Below are 26,823 nucleotides of genomic sequence, written 5' to 3'. Positions count from 1 at the left end.
TGAATTTATTGGTGACTAAAGGTAGCAACTGTTCTTAAAGGGCATCCAGAGGTAGTCCCTTTTCTTTATTTTGAACCTCAACCACAGAAAATGTTGCTCGAAGCTCTTTGAATGTTTTTGATACCCATTATTCCCAAAGAGGGAAAAGACACTACAGAATGTGGGACACTCTAGGGTCCATCACCCCCAAAAGTGGTTTGCAAAATCTTAGAGAATTGTGAGCAACCTTGGACAAACTATAAAGGTTCCCTCCTCACGACCCCATTAAGGAACCCCTGAAATGACACTAGCAACTCCTGGCCCTAGCTGTATATCACACCTATCTGCAGAAGTGAGAATTCCCTTTATAAGGCTGTGATGGTTAACTGTTTTTTTAAATGGACTGGATTCAGACAATTGTTTCAACAGTGAACTTATGTTTAGCTTTTTCATAAAATATTGCGTGCCCTCTATGATTTGCTCTGCAAAGAATCCTAATACAATAGTTTGCAAACTAAAGAGCAAGGACAAGGACTGCTTGTTTTGTGATTCAAGGGTGTTTCCAAAAGATAAACCATTAGGAAGACCGGTACTATTTCCCATTACACTTAATTTTAGTTGAACTCTCACTTGGGTCCAACTGTACAATGCTGCTGATGCCAGAAACATGCAGTCCTTCCTGTTTTCTTTGAACATGAAGACTTTTTCAAGGTTTAATGCCACCAGTTTTAGTGCGTCAGATTATGGATGTTATGCAGAATACATGTTCTACCAACAATGACATGACTTGAGAATATGCACTTACGAGAACTGTATTTAGGGGGTCAACGTGATGAGGCAAGAGAGAATAGGATATTTTTTAATTTTTGCCCGGCAAATGTTGGCACTCTAAATTAATAAGAGCATCAACTTCAGTAATTATAAGTGTGAATATAAAGGATGGCACAATGGTACAATGTGTTGAAGCACCAATTCTTTGCACCAAGAATGAGTAGAATGGTGCTTTGTACCTCTGATCACTCACTTGCTGAGTTCCCGATCTCAACCTCGCTGCTGTGTGCTCGTAGCAATCAGAGGTGAAATGATTCTTCGCTAAGAAGAGAGGGAAAAATCGGAGGGCAGGTCACCTTGTAACACTCTTGCTCATCGCCAATGCAGGTTTGAAATGGGATTGGCAGAGACTTAGGAGTCCCTCTTCATTTCCCAATGCAGAATATTGGAAAACAAAAGCAAAGCGAAAAATAATATAATATTAAAAAATACATTCAATACAAATCTTTCACCATTCCCAAGCAATCAGGGATAACATGCATACATGCAAGGGGATATCAATAATGGTAGAATGGAGAGTTCCGTGCTGTACGTTCAATTAATTTCTCTGCACTGATATTGTAAGAAACTACAGTTATAAATGGCAGTACAAATGTCCCCTTTATCAATTAATTCATGACAATGCATTCATGCAGATTAATATCTAAAGCAGTACGGAGTAAGTCACTGATTACATTAGCTAAAGATTCTTCCTAGCTCCCTCCATTAATGTTTTAATGATAAACATGTTCAGTGTGTATTAAAAGACACATGTCTTAGGTTTCTTTTTCTTATGTAAGTTTATAGATTTTGAAACAACTGAGTGAAGTCTTGAAATTACAAATGTGCAAAAGTATGCAGTTGTCCATTTTAATCCATTATGAGTTATCTTCCTGTAGCTAAAACACAGTACATCGAATACACTTTCCCAATGAAACAAGGGAGAATGCATTTCATAACACATGCAACTCAGGATGTTTATGATTTGGTTCATTACTTCCCTTCTTACTCTAAATGTTTCAATCGACTTTCATAGATGTGGCTTAGTACTGTATGGCTTCAAGAGTATCTTCTGATATCTGGTTAGGTTTTGATTGTGTGCCTAGACTATCAAATAGAAGATCTTTCTTTAGCAATTGGATCTATCCTGTTCTTCAAAGAATATCAAAACACCAGGGGCTCGATATTAGGAGGGAGGCGGGTTGGCAGCAGGGGTTAATGCGCCCAGTGAATTCAGGGTGCTCCACACGCGATCGCAGCCTAATTGAAGGCACTTACCTTAGCTTCCGGGTTTCCCGTTCTAGACCTGCACAGCGGGCGCACTGCTGTCAGCAGGAGGAGCCCTATTTAAAGGGGCAGTCCTCCAAAGCTCCTCCTGCAGCAAACAACCAATTTAGGAGCATGGAACAGGCCAGAGGCAAGGCTGCTCCAAGGTTTCTGACTCCTCACTCCAGGTGCTGCTCGATGGGGTGAGGAGTAGGAGGTAAATTCTTTTCCCATCGGGTGGGAGGAAGTGTCCTCCCTTCATCACCAAGAAGACTTGGCTGGAGGTGGCCGAGGAGGTCACCAGCAGTGGCAATGTGTCCAGAATCTGGGTGCAGTGCAGGAAGAGATTTAATGACCGAACCAGGTCAGCCAAAGTGAGTATACTTACGCATTCTCCCACACTCCGTCTTCCACATCACCTCCACCACCACACAACCCCTTCTGCACTGCCACCACAACGCTCTCGCATCACTCCTCACACCCACTCAACTATCATCCTCACCTTGCCTGCACGTACTCACCGCCCCTGTTCCCATTCGAACGCTACCACGCAACCCAATCCTCATACAATCTCATGGCTATGTCTCACACGCACCCTCCCATGTATCTCCCTCACGCTCACCCCCACCCACACCAATGCATGCAGCGGGTCACCATGCAACCATCACTCAATCACGCCTCTTGTGTTTTGCCTTGATAGGAGAAGAAATGCCATAATGCCCGGGAGAGGGCAAGGACCGGAGGGGGCCCGCCACACCAGGTGGCATTAACAGATGTGGAGCAGCAGGCACTTGAAATAAGCCGGACGCTGGAGTGCCTGTCCATGATGGACGCCAAGACTGGGAGTGCACAAGTGACTCTCCTTTTCATGCTGGCCTCTGAGGGTTCATCGTCACATCTGAGCCAGCCATCCACCAGCGCAGATACACACACGTCGGTGGATCCCCATCCTCAGTTAGTTGGGCTTGCACATGGTGAGTCACCACACACGTGAGCATGAGCAGACCCTGGTGGCAGGGGCAGCCGTGGAGAGTCCGCGTCGGTGGGAGCACTCTTCTACAGGCTCTGCTCAGCTGGACCCAAATGCTGAACCCTGGGGGCCAGCCATGAAAAGGAGAGTCATTGAGGGGCAACAGCACTTTGCCGAGGTACTAGAACAGTTGCCACACACACTCTCCACAATCGCGCAGAGGATGGAGGAGTCCAACTCCTGCATGAGTGGAATACTGTCACAGGGACATGAAGGCATCTCTGAGATAGTGTTGCGGGTAGGTGCGGGAATGTCTGCGATGGAGGAAAGGCAAGCTCAAAGCGCTCCCACATCTCACCCATTGCCCCCCCCCCCTCAACCAGTACCCGCAATGCTGCCTCCTCTCCGGGTGGCTGAGTCTGCCCCTGCACAGGTGCAGGTGGAGCAGTCTTTGGAGGGGCCCTCACGGGAACTGAAATCCAGAGGGCGTCCGCGCAAAGCATCTCATCGGTCAGGGCATGGACAAGAGCAACCTGCCACTACCTCTGCTGAAGCCACAGGGGTAGCACCACGTAGGGGTTCCCGTAAACGTAAGGCAAAGGATTTGTGAGCACAAAGGGGATGCACAAGGGTGAAAGACAAATGTCATGTTTTTGATTTATTTTCCTTTGTTTTGCAAAAAATCATTAAAAAATTGTTATCACCACTACTGCCACGTCTTTGAAAATCTTGTCTGATTTGCGCAATAATGCCCTTTCCTGAGGATCACAATGAAGACCCACAACTGATGCCACCCATTGTGTCACTGCAGAGTGGGTGTAGGTGTATTTGCAGGGCTCTTTTGTGCAGACGACTGAGAGACGCCGGTGATGTCCCCGGTGGCACACTGAAAGGATGCAGAGGAGAAGATGTTGAGGGCAGTGGTGACTTTGACAGCGACAGGTAAGAAGATGGTGCTCGGGCCAGCCGGGAGCAGCTCAGCATGAAGGAGGCTGCAGATGTCCACGACTACATGTTGAGTGACTCTGAGCCTCCGTGTGCACTGCTGCTCAGCAAGGTCCAGGAAGCTGAGCCTCGGTCTGTAGACCCTGTGGCAAGGGTAGTGCCTTCTGCGACGCATCTCTCTCTGCGGTTGCCCTCCCTCCTGCTGTGCAGGTGGATGTGTCACAGCACTGTGTTGTGGAGCTCCATGTGTCAGAGGTGGACGGCGTGGCCGGCGAGGCTGGTGATGCTGTTCGTCCTCCGAGGAGGTCATGACTGTAGCTACGGCGGCCCCCATCCGGAAGATATATGTTTGAGGAGGTCCGTAAGGTAAGTAAGTGTGTCTGCACACCGGGGTTGAGGTTGCAAGTTTATGAATATTATTGTTAGGAGGAGGGTGGTGCAGGCCAAACTTTGTCCAAAGTGACAGAGTGGCCTCCTGCAATGAGTGAGGGTCTCCCCCCCCACCTGTCAAATGGACCTTTGCAGCTGCCACAGGCTGGTGGCTGCAACACGTCCATTTCAAGTGGGAGTGTTTCCCCCAGTACGGGAAACAGTCTCAGTTTAGTTGAAAATCCCACCCCTCCTAAAATATCCCACAAATCAGGTCTGCTAACGACCTGAACTATCTAATTAATTGCCTTAAGTGGGATCCCGACGGCTTTAATTGCCGGCAGGAGTACCACATGCGGGGGCTGCGCACGCATCTAAGCGCGTCACGAGGGAACTGGAAAGTGGGCGGGTTGGAGCCGAGCTCCGGACCCGCCCCGGGAATCCCCGATTTTCGAAGCCCCCCCCGCCACGAACCCACCGGCTCGGATGTCCAAAAATCGAGCCCCAGATCTCTTTAGGCTTTAACCACCAAACTCATTTATTGAGAATAGATGAACAATCTAATAAATAACTGTTGTATAACATACTTACAATAAATGTTAAATTATACTAACTCTTCAAAATAGGGAAAATAATAAATTGTTCATAATCTTTAATAACTTTTATAATTAACTTTTTATACGCATAGCTATTCTTTTCTTCTAATATTCTTACAACTATGAACTTGCTGATCTCTCTAGTCTCTTCAAAAGTGCAAAGTGCAAAATTTGCAAGTGATACCAAACTAGAAGAGGCTACGGAATAGGAGGATCTGGATTTTGAATGAAATTAAAGGAGCCACTATCAAGACAACTATTCTTCATTTTTGTCACAAGGACATCTCAATTGACTTGAGTCATCCACTCCATAATTTGATGATTTAAGATATTAGGAGTTAATCTATACTGGTTAATAAATGAGAATACTACAAAACTGTCCTGTGTCTTGAATGATTTTTTAACTATTTCAGTTTCTATCTTTTTGCGTTGTAATATTTTAAAAGTAATATTGTAAGAACCATGATTCTCTGCAATCAGCACAGAACGGCTAGGGCAGACCATGATGGACTTTGTTTATCGCTCACATTCAGCTATACTGAGATGATGGAACTGTGTTAATTGTATCAACCACAATTGATCTGTATTGTATCAACCACAATTGATCTGCTGTATGCTGCATCGATCTAAGGAGTTTCTAAGATGATCTGTATCTCTAAGGATGTTCCAATAGAAAAGATTTAGCATTAATGGTACCAGGTCATCTACAAACTGCTCACCACCTGCTTGATTTCAAAAGTACCCCAATTATTTTAGAAATAGCTTAATAGGAGACAACTAGGCACTACAGAGTCTCTAGCCTCCTCCCACCAAAATGAAGACTGCCAGCTATGGGTGCATGTGTGATCCAAATCAGAAATACTCAGAAATCAGTGACGTGGACTAGGGACAAGGAGCAAATTTCAGCCAGGGTTTCCGCTGCTGATTGCCAGCCAATGATTCCTGTTGGAAAGGTCATATTTTAAAATTCATTCTCAAATGCATGTACGTCCCTGGCAAGGCCACATTCATTGCTCATCCCTAGTTGCCCTTGAGAAGGTGCTGGTGGGCTGTCTTCTTGAACCACTGCAGTCCATATGGTGAAGGTGTTCCCACGATGCTGTCAGGTAGGCAATTCCAGGATTTTGACCCAGCGACAATGAAGGAACAGCGATTAAAGTCCAAGTCGGGATGGTTTGTGACTTAGAGGGGAATTTGGAGGTGATGGTGTTCCCATGCACCTGCTGCCCTTGTCCTTCTTGGTGGTGGAGTCACGCATTTGGGAGGTGCTGTCGAAGACATGTGTGCAGATGTTGGGTGAAGGCAGATCAGGATCAGGTTCGACTATAATAGACCTCATTGTTGGATAGCCAACTGACACTCTAGGTTCTCACATAAAGAATGGGCGCTTGAATAGGGTGCATGAGGGCTGCTGGCAGCTGTGGAACTCTACCACAGAACGATTGGCATTTTCAGGATGGGGACAGAGAACATTATTTCTTTTTAAAAAAGAATGTCCTTTAGTTTAATATTTTGAGAAATGTGCAAACGTAGCATATAAGTTTTGTCCCATATGCATATTTTTTTAGAAGAACACAGCACATGAAGAATTATTTATAGGCTGAAGGTTGAGAAACAATGGTGATTTCCTGGACCTGAGCCAGGCCAAAAACTCCCTAAAAAGGGGAATCTTCCCCTTTGGAGTGTGACAGGAAAATAATATCTTATCATCAGGTTTCTCGGGTTACCTTGATAAGTTTAACTATAAAAGTAAATACAATATATGACATTGGAAACAGGAAAAAGCCTAGGTTTTGTCAATTTGTGTCAGAGTAATAATAGTCAACCTCAGTAGCAGAGAACACTCCTTTACGCCAAGAAAAATAAGCTGAGCGAACAGGTTTTTTTTTTTAAATGCCAATTTCAGTCGTCCTTTTCGTCCAAGGCTGTTCCTTGTACTTTTTTTTAACTTTCGGATTTTCCATTTAGTTTGTTCTCTTATCTGCCACAATGGCCATGGCCCCTAAGGCAATGAGAGATCCCCTTTTCGCAAGCTCTCTCGGAAAATCACTTCAACATAAACTGTTAAAATAAGACAAGAGGACACAGGTTCAGTCTAGTAAAGGGCTGATTTAGGATTGATAGCAGGAAGTTTTTCACCCAAAGAGTGATCAGTTCATGGCATGGACATCCAGCTAGGAGTAGTGCAGGTGAAAAATCTAGAATCATGTTGAATGCTGCCGTGGGGGGATTATAGGATATCGCTCGTTGGATGAATTAAGATGGGTCGATTAGCCTCCCTCATCAGTGGTTATCTTGTGAAATTACTTACAAACTGCCCTATTTTATGATCATTCTAAGAAGGACAACAAGATCCATCCTTTTGGAGGCTACCAAGGGGAAGATCTAGAGCAAGGGAGGGGAATAACATGGGATAGATATGTTGAGACTATGTTTAAGGCACCAAACAGATCATTTATCTTTAGGCCCATATTGAGAAACAATTTAACTAAGCCTAGAAATTACAATCTTGTGATATTAATGAACAAACACTTAATGTGTTCATGTAGCTTTCCTCTATCTGTTATTCTAGGGGAGGCGTTAACCCATTTAAAATAAATGGGCTAACGCCTACTTTAAAATAGAAAGCAGAGGAATATCATGAAGTCCTACAAAAATATACTGGTCAATCCAAATTAAAGGCAAAAAGATATAAAGGTTGTACAACCTATTAAACACCAATCAATCTACCAAGTTAGGGAAAGACTGGGCAAGCATTACCAGTCATTATGTGGGGTATATTTTCCTCTGAGTTTAAAGTGTAATAAATAGACAGATATTGGTAAACAGGTGATCAAGACCAGTAGTTAGCGAAAGTGGGCCAAAGTTCCCATTTCTACCATTACCTGCAGTATAACTGGCACGGACACGATCGGCTGAATGGCCTCCTTCTGTGTCGTAACTTTCTATGATTCTATTAAAAGGTCTAAAGGGAACTAACAACAACCCTGCAAAAAATACTCATTAAGGTCTTGTTAAAGATCAGTCCTGATTACATTAAGCAGCCTCGAGTAGAGAGGATTAATAATGTTGGTAATAATGTTAAGCTAAGCCACCGACTCCATATCCTCTCCATCACCAAGACCGCCAACTTCTACCTCCATTATATTGCCCGTCTCTGCCCATGCCTCAGCTCATCTGCTGCTGAATCCCACATCCATACCTTTGTTACCTCTAGACTCGACTATTCCAATGCTCTCCTGGCCGGCCTCCCACCTTTCACCCTCCGAGCTCATCCAAAACGCTGCTGCCCGTATTCTAACTCGCACCAAGTCCCATTTGCCCATCACCCCTGTGCTCGCTGACCTACATTGGCTCCTGGTCTCGGTGTCAAATTTTGTTTGATAATGCTCCTGTGAAGCGCCTTGGGACGTTTTACTACGTTAAAGGCGCTATATAAATGCATGTTATTGTTGTTTTTGGCAATGAAAATGCCTAGAAAATATTGTGGAATCCTGTTAACATGCTTTTAAGCATTTCCAATACCAACACTATTAGCTCTTATAAAAAAAGCAACCATTGGTTTCAGCATGATCAACGTGTCCAACAGGTTACAATCCCTCTTAAACATTTGACCAAATGCCAATTCCAAAACCAACGTCATACAAAAAAACAAGTTAACTTTTGTAAATTATAAAAACAGGTTGTGCTAGGAAATTCTAAAAGCCCCAATTTGCTCTGATAAGGCTAATATTGGCAATGTTTTCTATGTATAGCATTTTCAGTGGCAATGATGCCAGAAGCTGTGTTGTCATTGAATTGCATAACATATACACACTTAGTACAGTAATACTCGGAGATACATACATTGAGTTGAGGGCAGCATACGGTTACATTTGTGTAGCGTTACTCATTAACAGAGCCAACATCATTCCTCACTGCGGACTTAGGTCAGATAATGAATAGCGTTTGTGGGGAGGGTGAAAGGGCTTTAAGGACCTGTCGATCATTGTTTGGTTCCAGGCTCCCGCCAACTAAAACATTTAAAAAGTGTTCCATCTTTCATTTTTACTACTATCCGTTTAAAAAATAACACAATGCATGTCTCCAATCAGGCTCATTGAATAAACCAATTAAATATTTGTTCAAAGTTATTGCATAAATTAGCTTTTACAGATTAACCACTAAATTGGTCAGGAAAAATTACAAATTCTATTTGGCTCCTGAAAAGTAATGAAATAATTTGAACTGAATGCTACCATTGTACCAGCCATGTCATTTTCGGTACATTATAGACAAATACACAGCTTCCCACCCATAATATCTCAAAGCATTTCTAGGCAGAGGGATCTCATGACAAAATTTGTGTTTAGGTTTATTGCACATTCAACCAATCTACAGCATCAATTGGGATTTTATAGAAAAATAATTATATCCCTAAGACTGTTCATAATATTGAAATATCCCATGATTATCACATCATGGTTTCTTGCCGTCTCTCTCACTTGTCACTGAATACTTGATCAATAGCATTTGTTAAACATTATTTTTCCCCTCATTACTAATTTCTCCAAATTATTTCCCCTTCTGCTAGCATATCCTCTCTTACCCATAATGCCACTCCTCCAGCTGACATCACAGGTCTTTCCTGGCAAATCATTCGATACCCTCTAAATTTCAGTATTGCTACCAGCTGAATATACCTGTAATCACAATATGTCATCCTTGCATTAGGATAGGATTGGGCTGAGCTCCACTATCTAGCACAACTTCATAGAATCATACAGCACAGAAGGAGGCCATTAGACCCATCATGCCTGTGTTGGCTCTTTGAAAGAGCAATCCAGTTAGACCCACTCCACTGCTCTTTCCCTTTAGTCCTACAATTCTTTGCTTTTCAAGTATACATCAAATTCTCTTTTGAAAGTTACTATTGAATCTGCTTCCATCACCCTTTCAGGCAGTGCATTCCAGATCATAACTCGCAGCGTTTAAAAAAAACTCCTCATCTCCCCCCTGGTGCTTTTGCCAATGATCTTATATCTGTGTCCTTTGATTACCGACCTTTCTGCCAGTGGGAACAGTTTCTCCTTATTTTTCTCTATCAAAACCTTTCATAATTTTGAACACCTCTATTAAATCTTCCTTTAACCATCTCTGCTCTAAGGAGAACAATCCCAGCTTCTCCAGCCTCTCCGCATAACTGAAGTCCCTCATGCCTCATGGAGCTTATGCGAATGCCGATGTTCACAAGGGACAATGGGCTTTTGGCTGAGGCACCAGAGGGCTACTGACACCTTCAGAACTATCGACATAATGCAGGAGAGGATGTGAGAAAACAAGGGGAATAAGTTCTTGGGACTGATTCAACATCCTGCGTGATTTATAATATTGTTAAAAGCACAGTTTATATGAATGGTAGCATTTAAAAATTTAAACGCAACAGTGCTGGTAGTTAATTTTATTTATTGCAAAAATCTGAAAATAACATGGGATGTACTTTTTCACAATGTCTGTGGGTATAGCACAACCTAGTGGTTAAATTAAACCATGTTCAAAACATCAATTACAGCACAGACACTAGAGGTAACCTAAATGGGACAGAGTGAAACAACTAGGTTATTCGTCAAGTAAAGGTTGTGGGTTCAAGTCCCACTCCAGAGACTTGAGCACAAAATCTAGGCTGACACTCCAGCGCATTACTGAGGGAGCACTGCACGGTCGGAGGTGCTGTCTTTAGGATGAGGGATTAAACCGAGGCCTCGTCTGCCCTTTCAGGTGGATGTAAAAGATCCCACGCCACTACTGGAAGAAGAGCAGGGGAGTTCTCCTTGGTGTCCTGGCCAATATTTATCCCTCGACCAGCATATTATCTGGTCATTATCTCATTGCCGTGTGCAAATTGACTGTTGCGTTTCCTACATTACAACAGTGACTACACTTCAAAAGCACTTCATTGGCTGTAAAGCATTTTGCGATGTCCTGAGGTCGTGAAAGGCGCTATATAAATGCATGTCTTTCTTTCTAATATACATAGAGATATTAGCAAAAGCACAGCAGCAAATTCAAGAGGCTGTCTGTAGCTGCATTTACAAAAATTCAAGGAGATTTGATTAAATACCGATAATTTGCCTCCACATTTACTTGGGAATGAAGAAGGAGCAGATAAATTGAAGGACTTAGCCAGACAGTCTCGTCCTTCAATCAGTCCGTCTATCCTCAGTTCCCTGGTACAGTACACACAGGCATCCATTATTGCTTAATTATAACAGTATAAGACATAGAATGTAATAAAAATTATTAAAGTGATAAATGATACCATTAAAATATTCATTATATGCAGTGTACTCCATTCACATCACACTCTATTTAGTTAATAAAAGTGTCCTAACATCGTTTAGTGCAAAGCTGGATTGATCACATTTGTCTTTTTGATGCAGTCCTTAACACTGCCTTGAGGTAAAAGCTTCTCCATAGAACTGCAGTGTTTGAGGTCACCTTATTAAAAAGAACAAAGTTATATTCCTCCGGTAATTGTATTAAGGGCATCCCTGGTAGTTTAATGCTACATTTCCCAGTCCTTTCAAATGTTTTTAATAGCAGTTTTAGATCTTTTTTGAAGACCAGCTCAGTGCCATAATGAAGAGCAATGTAGTCTACCAGAGCACAAAGCAGAATAATAACTCAGTTCTCACGTAGTATAGTCTAGTGTTTTTAATCTAGATAGGAGATTCTGGGCCCTATTTTGTACTCAGCACCACTAAATGAGGCACTGCTAAAAAAACAAAATCAATATCGGGGATAGGGCAGGGGAGTGGGACTAGCTGGATTGCTCTTACACAGAGCCAGCACGGACTCGATGGGCCGAATGGCCTCCTTCCGTGCTGTAACCTTTCTATGATTCTATTATATTTTTGAGTGCTAGGGCTAATTCCGCTGTAGTTCACTGGGGATGAGATCCAACCACAGGCCCCAAAATCTCTGACCTGGTGGTAGTGTTTAATCCAACAAGGAATCCCACTCCTGATTGCCGTACAGCAACATCTGCTGGAAATGCCTTTGTGAGGGCATCGAAGACAAACAGGATGGAATTTAATTGCAAATCCCCTATCCCATGCTCAAATAGCCTGCCAGCACTCAGTGTCCACCTTCACCTGTGGAGAGTGCCCATGTAGATAAGATGATGAGAAGTTGCTGGTACCCAAGGAACCATCAAAGGTTAGTGCTAGAAGCTAAAAAAAGTTATAAAATTGTCACAAAAATGTGTTTTGTGATTAAGACCTAAGTGTTAGGGATATCACACAACCAAACAAACCAAAATTGATAAGACTGCCCCTGACACCACATGTACAACAAACCAACTTGTGACATTTTTCATGCTTTTCCCTCTCCAATTTTCCCTTCACTGAGGAAGCATTCAGCCTGAAATGTCAACTTGTCTGTTCTCTCCACAGATACAGAGTAATCTGCTGTTTTTCCAGCTTTTGTTTCAGTTTTCCAACACTTGGAGTATTTTGCTTTTTATTTGAAGTGAATCATGTTGGGTACAGTTCTACATGGTTCAGCAATCCTCCTGTGCATTATCCAATTAATCTTCAAGTGTAATCCCAGACATTGATTGTCAACTGGATGTCCAACTGTGGGGAGTGGAGGGGCAGGAGTGTCACAACAAAACTTGATCCCATCCTTACTTTCCTTCCACGAATTCGCACTTCAAGAAGGAATTCCTGCGTTAGAATCTGGAGTGGGCGATTTTCCACCTCATAGTCCATGGGGTGTCGAGGCCAACTATAGTCAGTCAATCACTATCCTGGCGGAGATGAACTAACTCAGCACAGACCAGGATTGAACCTGGTACCCTCCTGTTCTGTATGGTGTGTACAACAACAGTGTATGCATTCATCCACAGAACTATGATACATACAGCTGTTGCAATTTTTTTTTAAAAAACATGAAATGTTGGGAAATAACTTTAGGACAGATATCAGACAAGGACTTCTTCAGCATCAAAAACATTTTGAATGGTCTCCTGGATAAAATAGTGGAGGTGAAAACCTTAGATTTATTCAAGATCCAGTTGGATAACATGATGGGGGAACCTCAAGATTTTTCCCTGGATAAATAAGCTAAGATGGGCCAAATGGTCTTCCATATCTGTATTCATCTTAAATTTCAGGAGACAAATGTTCCCTTGTGTTTGTCTATAAATTAGAGTTTTAGTGTCAATAAACCACTGCACATTTCTAGTGGCAGAGGGAGGTACACCCACTAAATCAAAAAAAAAGATTTTTCTATATGCAAAACTGAAAGGTCAAGAAAAGAAATGATTGACTGTACCCACACCAATCAAAGGCAACCTGGGTGACTTCAAGTTGACTAGAACAAATGGGTTGAGTGGTTCATCCCATTGATGACACATTTCTACACTACTGACTCCACATGATTTTGGAAAATTTGTAGCTAAAGGGACAGAGGGTATGGTGCTGGGAGATACAAAGTCTGGAGCTCAGAGACAAACTATAAGCAGAGAGTTGAAAACCATCAGGAGAAATTCAGCAACGGATGTCTAATTGACCCTGGCTCTGAACAACTGGTAACTTCAAGGCACTTAAATTCAAAAAGGTCTGCTATCACTGTACTAATCCCGATCAGCATCCAAAATGTCACAAGAGGCTATGTATAAGCTCTATGTTTGAGTGCTTCTATGATTGTGTTATGGAGCACTAAACCAAGGGAAGGAAGAGCTACAACTGTGCGGTCAAATTAATAAGTTAGCCAATGAAGGGAAAGTAATAGTAACAGGAGGTTTTAATTATCCACTTATAAAGTGGGGGAAAAGGGGCAGGCAAAAGAAAAGGGAGGTCAGCAGTCGGTATTTATTGATACAATCAATGATTGCTTTTTAACTCAACATGTAATGATGAGCCACAGTTTGATAGGTGACTTGGAGGTGGAGGAGTACCTTGTGGATTTGGACCATTTATAAGGTGTAAAATTTGCAGCTGTACCAAGTTTAAGGTTAATAGTTTGCAGGTGCCCTGTTTTAAAAAGGGTTACAGAACCAAAGAGACCTAATACTAAAACAAAAGCAAATGGGTGCTGTCTGATCTGCTGAGTGTTTTCAGCATTTTCTGCTTTTATGTCAAAGAGATCTATTGGTGGTTAAATGAGCTGGGTGCACACAGAAAAAACTTCCGAAAGAAAATGAAGCATTTTATATCCCTATAAGTGGGGGGAAAAAGTATACATTGAGAGAAAGCACAATGGCTATATGGGGGACGAATTTGGTAACAAGTGCTCAAAGAGCTATTTTAAGATTTACAAGGGAGTAATAGTCTCTTAGATTTGGAAAGGTATAAAAAGCAGTTAGCATTCCCAAAAAAAAAGCATTAGACAAGCTAAAGTGAATCTAGAGAGGATGATAATAGAAACTTGTCAAAACAATGGGAAGTGTAATTTGCTCATGTTAGTCAAAGGTCATTTATGAAATAAATAGGGCCATTGAAGGATTCTTTGGGGAGAATTAGAAATAAGGTATGGCAGAAGATTTGAGCAGATATTTTGTGACAGTGTTTAACTGGAAGGAGGTTGAATCTGCCCCTTGAGTAGCAGATAGGACTGAAAGTCAGATGGGTTGCTTACAGATCTCAAAGGAAATGGTGCCAACTAAACAAGGGCTCAAGGTAGAACAGGCAGGACTAGACTGAATTTATTCCACAGTACTGGAAATAATGGCAAAGGTTTTGTTTTGATTCTCTGATGAATATTTTCAATAGCTCAATTGAGAAGGCAAAATTGAGTCGGAGGGAAAATTTTTTAAAGTTTCACAGCAGTCTGACTGGCGATACAATGAGAACAAGAATGTACGCAAGCTCTCAACTTCAGTAGTACATTCAGCCCATCAACTGTGATTTTTCTAACTAAATTGTGCATAATAATATTGGCACAATGTAATCTAGTTTTTCTATTCTTTCAGAGTAGGATTTACTTTCAGTATTATTTTCTGAAGAAATCAGATATATGTTCCCTATTCAAGCTGTTTTTATATAAAAGTATGAATGCATTTGGAAAGTCAGTTCTTTTGCTCTGGTGTTGAATGAATGAATGAATGAATCCCACACAGGGCTGAGCATCTTACAAAGCCCTCATGAAATCCCATGTGCTACCCTGCTTTCTGTCACAGGCTGTAGCACTTTGCCTATGCAAAAATTACAGCTGCACAAAATGTTTGTTTTGAAAGGATGTAGTTGTCGAGAATTTATATACAAAGATTGGACTGCACGAGGGAAATGAAGCATTGTGACAGATGACAACTATAATTTTCTCTCTTTTATGATGCTGTTTTTCAACAGTAACATGTGGTCTTTGTAACAAAAATAATTTAATGGCAACGGAGAACTGTAATCCCAGCCCTATAGCAGAAAATATAGACGTAGACACAAATTTAAGAGCAAAATTGCATCCCTGTGGAAAAATAATTTTTCTCCCATTTCAGCTTGTGGAGGGGAATGTTATATTTATGTTCTGTTAACAGACAAAGGGCACACCCACCTATGAAGTTTGGTGCCATTTTTATTGTTATTCATGAGATACAGGCAGCAGCCCCATTACTCCTCCCCAAAGATACAGTCCCATTTCTCTTTTGTCAAAATATCATTCAGGTGGGGACAGGAATCTGCTTCCGTTGTTCAGTTTGATTCACAAAAACTCTTTAAAAAGCAATATGTGTCGATCCAAGAGCCTATTCATAACCAAGAGGCAGGAAAAGTTGCCCAGCTGATTGCTGATGTGTTTTCTGCACTACTGTGTTTTTTTTGGCTGGCCTGCTGCACCCAATATTCCAGTTGCTAAATTCTGACCATCTTTAATAATGCGGGGGGGGGGGGGTGCAGAATTAAGGTACAAATGCCAAATTGGAGACAAAAGATGATTTTGCATTTATTTCCCACACAAATGGAAGCACATCACAGCTTTTCAAAACCAATGATATTGAAGAATCTTTGACAGACTCCCACATCCACCACCATCTTTAATTCACTGACTCCAACAGGTCAACATTTTTGGACAAGATATTTTGACCTTTGAATTATTACCTTATTGTACTTTCAGAATGGAAACATTCACTTTACTCATCATCACGGTGGGGTATATTATCCATCATCATCATCACCATGGAAGTGCATGTCTAGAACCAAGCATAATTTTTATAGAGAAACCTTAGAGGAAGATCAAGGCCAATGATGCAGGACATTACCAAGTTTGAAAAGAGTAGATCAGAAGACCAGATACATCAGGGAGTAGTGATTACGTGGTTTTGAAAAGCCTGAAGATTATAAGGAGAAGAAAGACTATAGGAGACAAACATTTCCACAGTTATGTAATATAACAGCACTGTGGGAGAACCGTCACCACACGGACTGCAGCGGTTCAAGAAGGCGGCTCACCACCACCTTCTCAAGGGCAATTAGGGATGGGCAATAAATGCCGGCCTCGCCAGCGACGCCCACATCCCATGAATGAATTTTTTAAAAAGTTATGATATACTGGGAAAAGAGTTCAACAGTAGGCTTGATTTCAACAAAACAGCTTAATACACCAACCCATGTCCCATTGTAAAGCTCATGGGCATGATTTTAACTTGGAAAAACGGATGATTTGGGGGCAGGGGGGCAGTAAAAATTTTTAAAATCTAAAACCCGCCTCCAACCTGCCCATTTCTGGTTTTATCGGAGGCGAGACGAGGGGCAGACAACCAACCCACTCTTAGGAGGCGGGTTGGTCACTACAAGCTTTCAAGGAGGCTGCAGGCCTCCGTTTTAACAGATTTTTGGTTTTTAGTCTCGCGGGGGCCAGGGTTCCCGGGCCTTCTACTTCACACCACATGAGGGGAGGCGAGAAGAACCGAAACTGCAGGTAAGTGCCTTTATAACACAGTTTGTGGGCCCGGAAGAGCAGGAGTGCTTCCCCCAGGCCCAACAAGCCTATCTGCAGCAACCACCCCCACAATCTCCAACCCCCGCGATGACCCTTTATCCCGACCCTACTGATGACTGAGCTCCCCCCCCCCCCCCATCTAAGACTTACCTGCTCGCATCCTCTTCCTTCCTCTTCTCCCGTCTTCTCAATCAGGTTGGCCTGTCGGGCGGGAAACTGTCAAAAAAAGTAAAAGACTTCCTTGACGTCAAAATCATAAGGACGTACTTCTGAGTTTCAGGAATTCCACCCCCTCCCCCTTTCCGGCTCCCAGATAAAATCATGTCCCATGTCTCTGAATTATTTCTTGATAGTGATTTACTGCACTGTGTACCACCCTTTAACTGAGAGTTCACTTAGGCAACTTGTCTCCAAGTCTTGATCAGTTCCTGAGGTGTGACAGACTGGGATAGAAAACTCACTGGTGGAAGGGGTAGCCTGTCACACTGAAATAATGCATCAAAGTATATCGGCGTGTCGTACCATATATCTATAACATACTTTTTGTAGTGTTATCTTCTACATTTGCAATTTTTCAGTGAGTGGTCTCTCCAATGGCTCAGCAGGTCGATATGCCGCCAGCTGTTGTACTGACTTATGAACTGTACGGTATCGGAGAGGGGTCAGTATTGAGTTAACTGACCTCTGCTGGCTCATAGAAAAAAAGCAGCTCCACTTCCCACAAGATCACAGTCCAGTGATCCCTGCTGGAAAAGTGTTGGTGAGATTGGGCTTTTGAATGACCTGCCTATATTCGTTGTCTAGGCTGACAAATGAAGAATGGCCACTTTTTCAGAGCACTAGGGGTCCACTGATGCCCATGGAATAATACCCCAGCATAGATTGGTACCTTCTTAGAGTAAGACTGCCAACTTGGTAACAAATTATAGCAATTTCTATGCGGTGTTTCGAACTTTTGACCATTGGATCAAGGCTGAATTCTGCTACCTCAGTTATGAGATATCTGACCTTGTTACAATTACCCTCTATTATTGTATCACATATTATTATGTAAAAAAAACTTAATTTTATTTAAGACTGCTGCAGCCATCAGAGAGAAGAGACTCTGGACTGAATTTGAAATCAGATTCCAAAAGGGAGAAGATAGTTTATTAGTTCCCTACACCACTACTTATTCAACATCATTGTTGATTCAGTGTTTTTTTTAGATCAAATTGTTGAATGAATGATTTAATGGGCCATGCTACAGGGATAAGACACATTCACTATTTTATCTGCAGATTATAATAATCCTACCCTGAGTGCACAATTCCTTGGCAAGTTAGATTGTGTTGATGTGGATTCAACTGTGATAACTTCCTGAATTAAACTTAGCCCTTCTCATCGCAGTCTAATACTTTCTTATGATTTGCCAAATAACCAATTCAGTGTGAAAGCCTCAACAAAGAACAGAAGAATCAGATACAAGGAATTCAAGATATTTCTGAAGGGACTAAATTTAATTTGAATCAGCTCTACAATGATGAATCACACATTTTCATGCTGTGTTAAACCAGCTTTGTTAGCGCAGTTCATGTGATTTTAGTCAATGAATTAATATTCATCCTGGAGTTCAAATGCAGCTTCTGGTGGACTTTTACACTAGGATTAGATTGCAGCACTGTGGACTTGCACATTGCGGAAAGTTTAAAGAGGTCATTGTAACGAAAATGAAGCATTTGTGTCTTTGTTAGGGTTTCTATATTGGTGGCTACAATACACACAAGTCAAGGTTATGCTTTCTGCAAGCTGGATAGGCTCTACATTACCATCTGGTTAATATTCAAGTCTCAAGGCAAGATTGATATTTATGTAGTTCTCAAAATTTTTGGTATGTGTGCTTTGATTATTTACATTCTACCTGGACGTGAAATTCAAAGCATTGGGTACAGATCAATGAATCAAGCCATCTCAATCATTTCCAAACATCCTAGGTGATTGATATCCTGGGGTAGTGGTTTTGATTGAGAGCTGTGCCTAGGGCAAAGACATAGGTCGGGCCAGCATGAAGAGCAGGCCAAGGATATTTATAATATGCTCAGGAGAGAACTCTGTGGCCAGGAGCTTCCAATTGTGGGCAAAAGTTTGAGAGAATGAGCTCAGTCAAAAACCAACAAAAAAACTGGGCTAAATCTGGTTCAATGGCAATGTTTCACACGCAAGAAATAAGTAACCATGTTTCAATAATAATTTTACTTTGAGAGGTAATGCTGGAGAAGCGTCTGTTGTGATATTTTGAGAAGAATTGTGAGGGTTGTATTAGCTGTTAATAAGCAGTTTGTACTGATTACTGTTCATTTACCCATTTAATGCTCAATAAATTCATCTGTTTTTTCAAACTGAGCCTCAATTGGACAGTGTGTTCAATCCTCGTACCAAAGGTGACATCATCATGTGATGTTGTGATATATTTTAGTCAACTGGAATAGATTGGCAAGGGTTTTCTGTTCAATCTCAGAGATTTACCTAAATATTGGGCAGATTAAGAGACACTCCGGTTCATAGGGGATGTGAGGTCCGCTTATGGGAATGATTAGTTACACTGATCCCAAGGAGAATATCTAGCATAAAAATCTCAACGCACATGTTATTTTCTCGCTGGTTGTGGAGTAAAATCACATTGTTTTATTACTAGTCATGATTTCCTTTCTTTTTATCTCAGCGCAGGAACTATTTGATTCCACAGAGCCTAATTCAGATTTGTTCAGCTGCAAGGCCAAGAATTACTGGACTGCTGATGTGTCTAAGACTGGGATCATTTCTGTGACCAGCTAGCAACAGTTTCCCTTGCAGCAGTTTATGCCAGCTATCTCAATAACCCCTTTTTTTATACTCAAAATAAACCAATTCAATTGCAATTGTATGTTGAACATCTTTTCTCTTACTTCTGAAGGATTAGTACAGTCTTCAGGCGGTTAATGCAGAATGTCAGATACCCACTCTGCAAAATATTGAACAGGTTAAAGGCTGGAACTCCTGTCCCACCCATTACCAATGGCCTTGTGCAGTCTTCGACTTCCTTTTCACACATTCCAATGTCTTAAAACACAATGCGAAAATTCAGGAAATGCCATTAAGCAGCATTTTTTTTCTATTTTTAATAATCTACAGAACTTGGGGCTTGTTATTGTTCTTTTCACTGATTCTTGAAGGAAATCGAATCATTCCTCACTATTAGCCCAACAAGTTCTGTGACAATACCCCTTTCATTTTTTTTCCCCTCGGCGTTTACCTATTCCTCCACTCCTGAGAGTGGTGACTGAAGCTGAAGTACAGATCCACTGGCAACACCAGCTCCAGCACTATGCCCTCGTGCGAGTCCAGACTTTGGGGGTGATTTTAAACCCCAGGAATGGGTGGGTTGGGGGCGGGTGGGAGTTGGAAATAGTTGTTTTTTTGGGTCGCAACCGCAAAATCTTCGGACTTTGCATTCCCAGTGGGAAGCCTGTGTTTTTCCGTGCTGACGTTGAATCCGGAAATAAAGCTGGGTTGCGGTCGCGACCCAAAAAACAACTATTTTCAACTCCCACCCGTCCCCAACCCACCTGTTCTTGGGGTTTAAAATCACCGCCCCCACCCATCATTTTTGGTTGACCATTTGACTATGGCGGCAAGTGGATCATTAATTCGTGTACTCAACCGATTATCCATACATGCAGGGAGAGGTCCCTGGAAAGCACTCGGGCGTGGTTATTTTTCCTTCCTCAGCTTGGTGACACTGGAGCTAGTTGTAGCACCCCCTTCACCACCTGGCTGTGATCGACTAATTCAACCCTAACCAACGACTGAACCTGAGACTTTGCTGGTCTATTCAAAATTCTGAGGGGTTTTGATCGAGCAAGTAGGGAGAAACTGTTTCCTCCAGCAAGTGGGTCGGTAACCAGAGGTCATGGATTTTAAAATAATTGGCAAAAGAACTAGGGGGGGAATGGGGAGAAATTTTTCCACACAGAGGGTTGTTAACATCTGGAATGCACTACCCGAAGGGGCAGTGGAATCAAATTCCATAGGAACTTTCAAAAGGCAATTGGACATGTACTTGAAGAGGACTAATTTGCAAGGTTATGAGGATAAAGCTAGGGTGTGGGACTAATTTGGGCAGCTCTTTCAAAGAGCTGGCACAGGCACGACGGGCCAAATGGTCTCCTTCTGTGGTGTAAGATTCCATGATTCCGTAGATGTTTTTAGTCATTTTTTCATGATTTTCCCCCCTAGTGCCACTAATCATTCTCCAACTGCAAAGTACAGGCAGGCAAGCTGTTCTGAGCCATTTGCCAATTCCAGTCTGGAGGCATCGTCTGAGAGTGGCATTGGTCAGCAACATATTACATGAGATTCAGCAGGAACTGGAGTGCTGTGCTTTGCCAATGTACAGTACCACCTTTTTTATAGATTTGAATAATTTGTTCTCATTACTTTTTCCAAAAATCCTGCAACTTGAGACTATCCTGGATCTCACTCGTTGAGGCAATGGAGGAGACCTACAGATCCACTCGAAACGAAAGCAGAAAAATAATTACCAGCAGATCTTCATGTTATTGAACACAACCAAATCAAAGGCAGGATCAAACATGTCTGCCCAAAGGTAGAAAAATAAATAATATATATTTAAAATGAGATGAAATAGCAAATGTGAATGGTGAGCCAAAGGGCTATTTTGGAGTGGACTAGTAGAGTGGATTAACCCAGTGCCACCAGGACAAAACCATTGCTATAAATGACCCCCTAGAAGGTCACCACTAATACCGAAATGGTCCACCCAAACTGATAATGTGAAAAATACAAATAAACTAAATCCTTATCTGGTTTGTCTAATTAATAATACAATTAACATCCTATGGTGCCAACCAGTCATGGAAGGCAGTGAGCTGAAGATAGTTACCTCTGGAGACTATCAGGGAGCAAAAGAAGAAAAACACAGACTCATAGAAAGGTTACAGCATGGAAGGAGGCCATTCGGCCCATCGAGCCCGTGTTGGCTGTAGGCAAGAGCAATCCAGCTAGTCCCACTTCCCCACTCTATCCCGTAACCCTGCAATTTTTTTCCTTTTCAAGTACTTATCCAGTTCCCTTTTGAAGGCCATGATTGAATCTGCCTCCACCACCCTCTCGGGCAGTGCATTCCAGATCCTAACCACTCGCTGTGTAAAAAAGCTTTTCCTCATGTCACCTTTTGGTTCTTTTGCCAATCACGTTAAAACTATGTCCTCTGGTTCTTGACGCTTCTGCCAATGGGAACAGTTTCTCTCTATTCTGTTCAGACCCTTCATGATTTTGAATACCTCTATCAAATCAACAACAACTTGCATTTATATAGCACCCTTAACGTGGTAAAATGTCCCAAGGTGAGTCACAGGAGTGTTATCAGACAAAATTTTACACCGAGGCACATAAGGAGATTTTAGGACAGGTGACCAAGAGGTAGGTATTAAGGAGCATCTTAAATGAGAGAGAGTGGGAGGGGCTTAGGGAGGTGATTCCAGAGCTAAGGGCCTAGACAGCGGAAGGCACGGCTGCCAATGATGGATGGAAAGAAATCGGGGATGCATAAGAGGCCAGAATTGGAGGAACACAGAGCTCTGAGGGTTGTAGGTCTGGAGGGGGTTTCAGAGATAGGGAGGGGCGAGGCCATGGAAGTATTTGAAAACAAGGATGAGAATTTTTAATTCGCGGCGTTGCTGGACCGGGAGCCAATGTAGCCAAGGGAGGCCTCTGGTAGTATTTCTGCACGTACAATGTTTCCAGATTGCAGATTATCAAGGCTGCAATTATGAAGAAGATAAGAATAAATGTAGAGGTTCACCCACATTTCTTGATATTCAAGAAAAAAGAACAATCTCTTCCCTCATTAAAGGGATACAGAGTCTGGAACACAGCCACCCTGAAGTGCAATGCCATGGAACAACCCATGTCTTTCCTATGATGGAGAAAGAGTGCTTTGTAAATAAATAAGAGTGATGGGGGTTGATTTGCTCTGTGATTTTTCCATTTCTTCCTGTAGAAACGAGTCTCAGCTCTCCCCTTGGTTCCTCCCCTAATGTCTGGCTGAGATTGAGGACTCATTGAGTATGCAAACACACATCCTACCTATCTTTGAGCAGCCTAGGATTTAATTAATATAAATATTGCAGGTTTACCTGGTTATAACTCAAAATTTTTAAATTCTCATCCTTGTTTTCAGGGCCCACCACTGCCTCGCTCCTCCCTATCTCTGTAACGTCCTCCAGCTCTACAACCCTCCAAGATCTCTGCGCTCCTCCAATTCTGGCCTTTTATGCATCCCTAATTTTCATCACTCCACCATTGGCGGCCGTGCCTTCAGCTGCCTGGGCCCTAAGCTCTGGAATTCATTCTCTGCCTCTCTACCTCTCTCTCCTCCTTTAAAACGCTCCTTAAAACCTACCTCTTTGACCAAGCTTTTGTTCGCCTGTCCTAATATCTCCTTACGTGGCTCGATGCCAAATTTTGTTTGATAATACTCCTTTAAAGCGCTTTGGGACGTTTTACTATATTAAAGGTGCTAAATAAATGCACGATGTTGTTGTTGTCAGTTGTGTGTAATCTAAGAAAAGGCCAAGACAGTTGAGTGAGTGTGAATAGAGGTGGAACAAGTTTCATGAGAAACTTCTTTACCCAGAGAGTGGTTAATGTGGAACTCGCTACTACAAGGAGTAGTTGAGGTGAATGGCATAGAGGCATTTAAGGGAAAGCTAGATAAGTACATGAGGGAGAAAGGAATAGAAGGATATGCTGATAGGGTTAGATTTAGTAGGGTGGGAGGAAGCTCGTGTGGAGCATAAACACCAGCATAGACCAGTTGGGCCATGTGGTCTGCTTCTGTGCTGTGCGTTCTATGTAATCAGTTCCCTTGGATGGGGACTGTTTACGAGACAAGGCACAAGGCTGGAGGGGAGAGGGCAGATGGAAACTGTGAGAAAAGAACCTCGGAATAAATGATTTTAGTATCCATTCTCAAACTATTCTAATAGAATCACAATAAAACAACCCTTAGCAGACTCTTAAAATATTCTAAAACTCAGTCTGTTTAGAAGGAGAGCAAGTCATTAGTGAAGCAAATATCCTGACACAGAATGCATTTCGCCAATTTGAATTTACCAATTAATAATTCACAAATTTATTGTCACATTATATTCTAAGCACAAAATGTCTTTTGTCTGCAAGTCATTTGGCACGTACTCACTGAATATTCATGTCCAATGAAATAGAAAGAGGAATTTGATGTTGTTGTTCTGCCTTTCACTCGGGTTTGTAATTTTACAATATTTAATTCCCTGTAAGTAACTTAGATTACACACAGGATCCCTTATATTAGCAGACTGAGTGTTCCAGCCTAGCTTTCCCCTCATGCATTACAAATGAGAGGAAAATTCCACCCCAGCCAGGAAAATGGCAAGCTTTCCCTTTCACAGCCTATCCCCTCCATGCTGTTCCTCAGGCAATACACGTCCTTCTATTTTGCACATTGAATCACGCAAATCTAGTTTATCATTACCCCTGTTGTAAAGTACTAACCAAACGTGAAAATATTAAACTTTGAACTGCTGAGCTAAAAAAGGAAAGAAGGATCAATCCATAAGGGCTAATTAGTAAGATACTGAGATACCAAGAATCAGTACAGAGGAGCCAGTAATGTTTCTGAATGAAATTTTTGACTGCAGGGAGCCAGTGACCAACATAGAGCAGGAGCCTCGGCCTTCTCTATTCCTCGCAGTTCACCAGTAATCGATCAACAATGGAAAAGTTACCATTTTCAACTAAAATTCTCCCCCTCCCCCCCGCCATGAAGGCTGTGACCCGTATTTGAGTTTGGATCCATTGGCGCAGGGTTCCTCTACAGTAGTTCACCTAAGTAAGGTAGTCTAGACTTCAACCACAATGGTGAGTATTGGCAAGCTTCTTGGTGGCAGAGGGCACCACAGCTGACCCTATCCTCACCTGACATCTACAGGCACGCACTTTCCAGCAGGTGTCACTGGATAGCAATCAAAAGTGGAAAGGTTGGGTCATTTTTTAAAAGAAATTCTTCCCCTTTCTCTGGCCTAGGGGACCTGAAGCCAGCTATTCTGCCCTACCGCAATCTCAGCTGATCAGCTCATTCAGCAGAGGCCATGGACCTGGTGCCTTCTCTGTCTGTATGACACAGTAACATCCCACATAGAACATTTACCTACCTAGCCATTGAGGAAACACAGTTCATTTTCTAAGTAAATTCCTGATGCAAAGGAGCATTTTATTTTTATGATATCGTGAAACGGTAATATAAGCAGAAGGTGAGGCTCAAGAAGGTGCAAAAAACACTTCAAAATAATTGATATGATTCCTGTTATTTAAAGTGAACAGTTATTGACCGTGATATCGTGCATTTGATTCATTGCACCTGCACTACATCTTGGCAACTGGACCCTTTCACCAAGACAAAGACTTCTCAATTGTTCATTTATAAAATATTTTTTTAATTGTGCCTCCCGGCTTGTTCCGAGCTCTATTTCTCAGCCTGAAGTGTGGGTCTGTTGGCAGGATGTCCCACAGCCCTCTGCCAATGGTGCCCTGTAACCATTTTATCCGCCCTTGGCACGTTCCAATCACGCGTCCTGGGTGCTCACAAATGCCTGTTCTCTCACTGCTCGATGGCTGAATCACTGCCCCAAAGGGGCAAAGAAAATCTTGTTGACAGTTTTATTTTCCTTATCACTCAAATCTAACAAGCAGCTATTATCTTTGGCTTCACTCATTGTCCTTAATCTTGACATTCTTGGCCACGCTCTCTCCCTGATCTTAAATAGAACCTCCACATTTCCTCTATTGTTACAGCTGGGAAATCATGTTTGACAAATTTATTAGTTTTTTGAGGGTGTAAGTAGCAGGGTAGATAAGGGGGAACCAGCGGATGTAGTATATTTGGATTTTCAAAAGGCAATCGATAAGGTGCCACACAAGAGATTGTTACACAAGATTAGGGTTCATGGGATTGGGGGTAATATATTAGCATGGATTGAGGACTAGTTAACGGACAGAAAACAGAGAGTAGGAATAAACGGGCCATTTTCGGGTTGGCAGGTTATAACTAGTGGGGTGCCGCAAGGATCAGTACTTGGGCCTCAGCAGTTCACAAACTATACCAATGACTTAGATGAGAGGACCAGGTGGGAAAGTAAGCTGTGAGGAGGACACAAAGAGGCTGCAAAGGGATATAGGCAGGTTAAGTGAGTGGGCGAGAAGGTGGCAGATGGAGTATAATGTGGGGAAATGTGAAATTATCCACTTTGGTAGGAAGAATAGGAAAGCAGAATATTTTTTTAAAGGTGAGAGAATAAGATATGTTGGTAGTCAGAGGGATTTGGGTGTCCTTGTACATGAATCACAGAAAATTAACATGCAGATACAGCAAGCAATTAGGAAGGCAAATGGTTAGCCTTAGCAATTAGGTTAGCCTTTATTGCAAGGAGGTTGGAGTATAAGAGTAAGGAGATCTTGCTGCAATTATATAGGGCTCTGGTGAGACCACCCCTGGAGATCTGTGTACAGTTTTGGTTTCCTTACCTAAGGAGGTACAACAAAGGTTCACTAGATTGATTCCTGGGATGAGAGGGCTGTCCTATGAGGAGAGATTGAGTAAAATGGGCATATATTCTCTGGAGTTTAGAAGACTGGGAAGTGATCTCATTGAAACGTGTTAAATTCCTGGAGGGCTTGACAGGGTAGATGCTGTGAGGCTGTTGCCCCTGGCTGAAAAGTCTAGAACTAGAGGTCATAGTCTCAAGATAAGGGGTCAACCATTTAGGACTGAAATGAGGAAAAATTTCTTCACTGACAGGGTTGTGAATCTTTGGAATTCTCTATCCCAGAAAGCTGTGGATGCTCAGTCGTTGAGTATATTCAAGGCTGAGATTGATGGATACTTGGACACTAAGGGAA

The 26,823-nt window shown here is 42.2% G+C and overlaps 1 long non-coding RNA gene across 2 annotated transcripts in view; it reads right to left on the bottom strand.

Annotated features, from left to right (window-relative positions):
• LOC137304126 (uncharacterized) overlaps positions 1 to 24,333 on the bottom strand; it is a 43,142-nt gene extending 18,809 nt beyond the window's left edge. The window contains exons 1-3 of one of the 2 annotated variants that reach the window (XR_010958518.1): positions 24,089 to 24,333; positions 16,999 to 17,064; positions 16,008 to 16,099 (exon numbers count right to left, since the gene is read on the bottom strand). This is a non-coding gene — a long non-coding RNA (uncharacterized lncRNA). Of the gene's footprint in view, positions 1 to 15,834; positions 16,100 to 16,998; positions 17,065 to 24,088 lie in introns of those variants that run through there. The other variant, XR_010958517.1, reaches the window with a different exon arrangement.
• Between the last annotated feature and the right edge of the window lie 2,490 nt (positions 24,334 to 26,823).

Source organism: Heptranchias perlo, chromosome 36, assembly GCF_035084215.1.
Source record: "Heptranchias perlo isolate sHepPer1 chromosome 36, sHepPer1.hap1, whole genome shotgun sequence".
Taxonomy (NCBI): domain Eukaryota; kingdom Metazoa; phylum Chordata; class Chondrichthyes; order Hexanchiformes; family Hexanchidae; genus Heptranchias; species Heptranchias perlo.
This window is presented reverse-complemented; position numbering and strand designations above follow the sequence as displayed.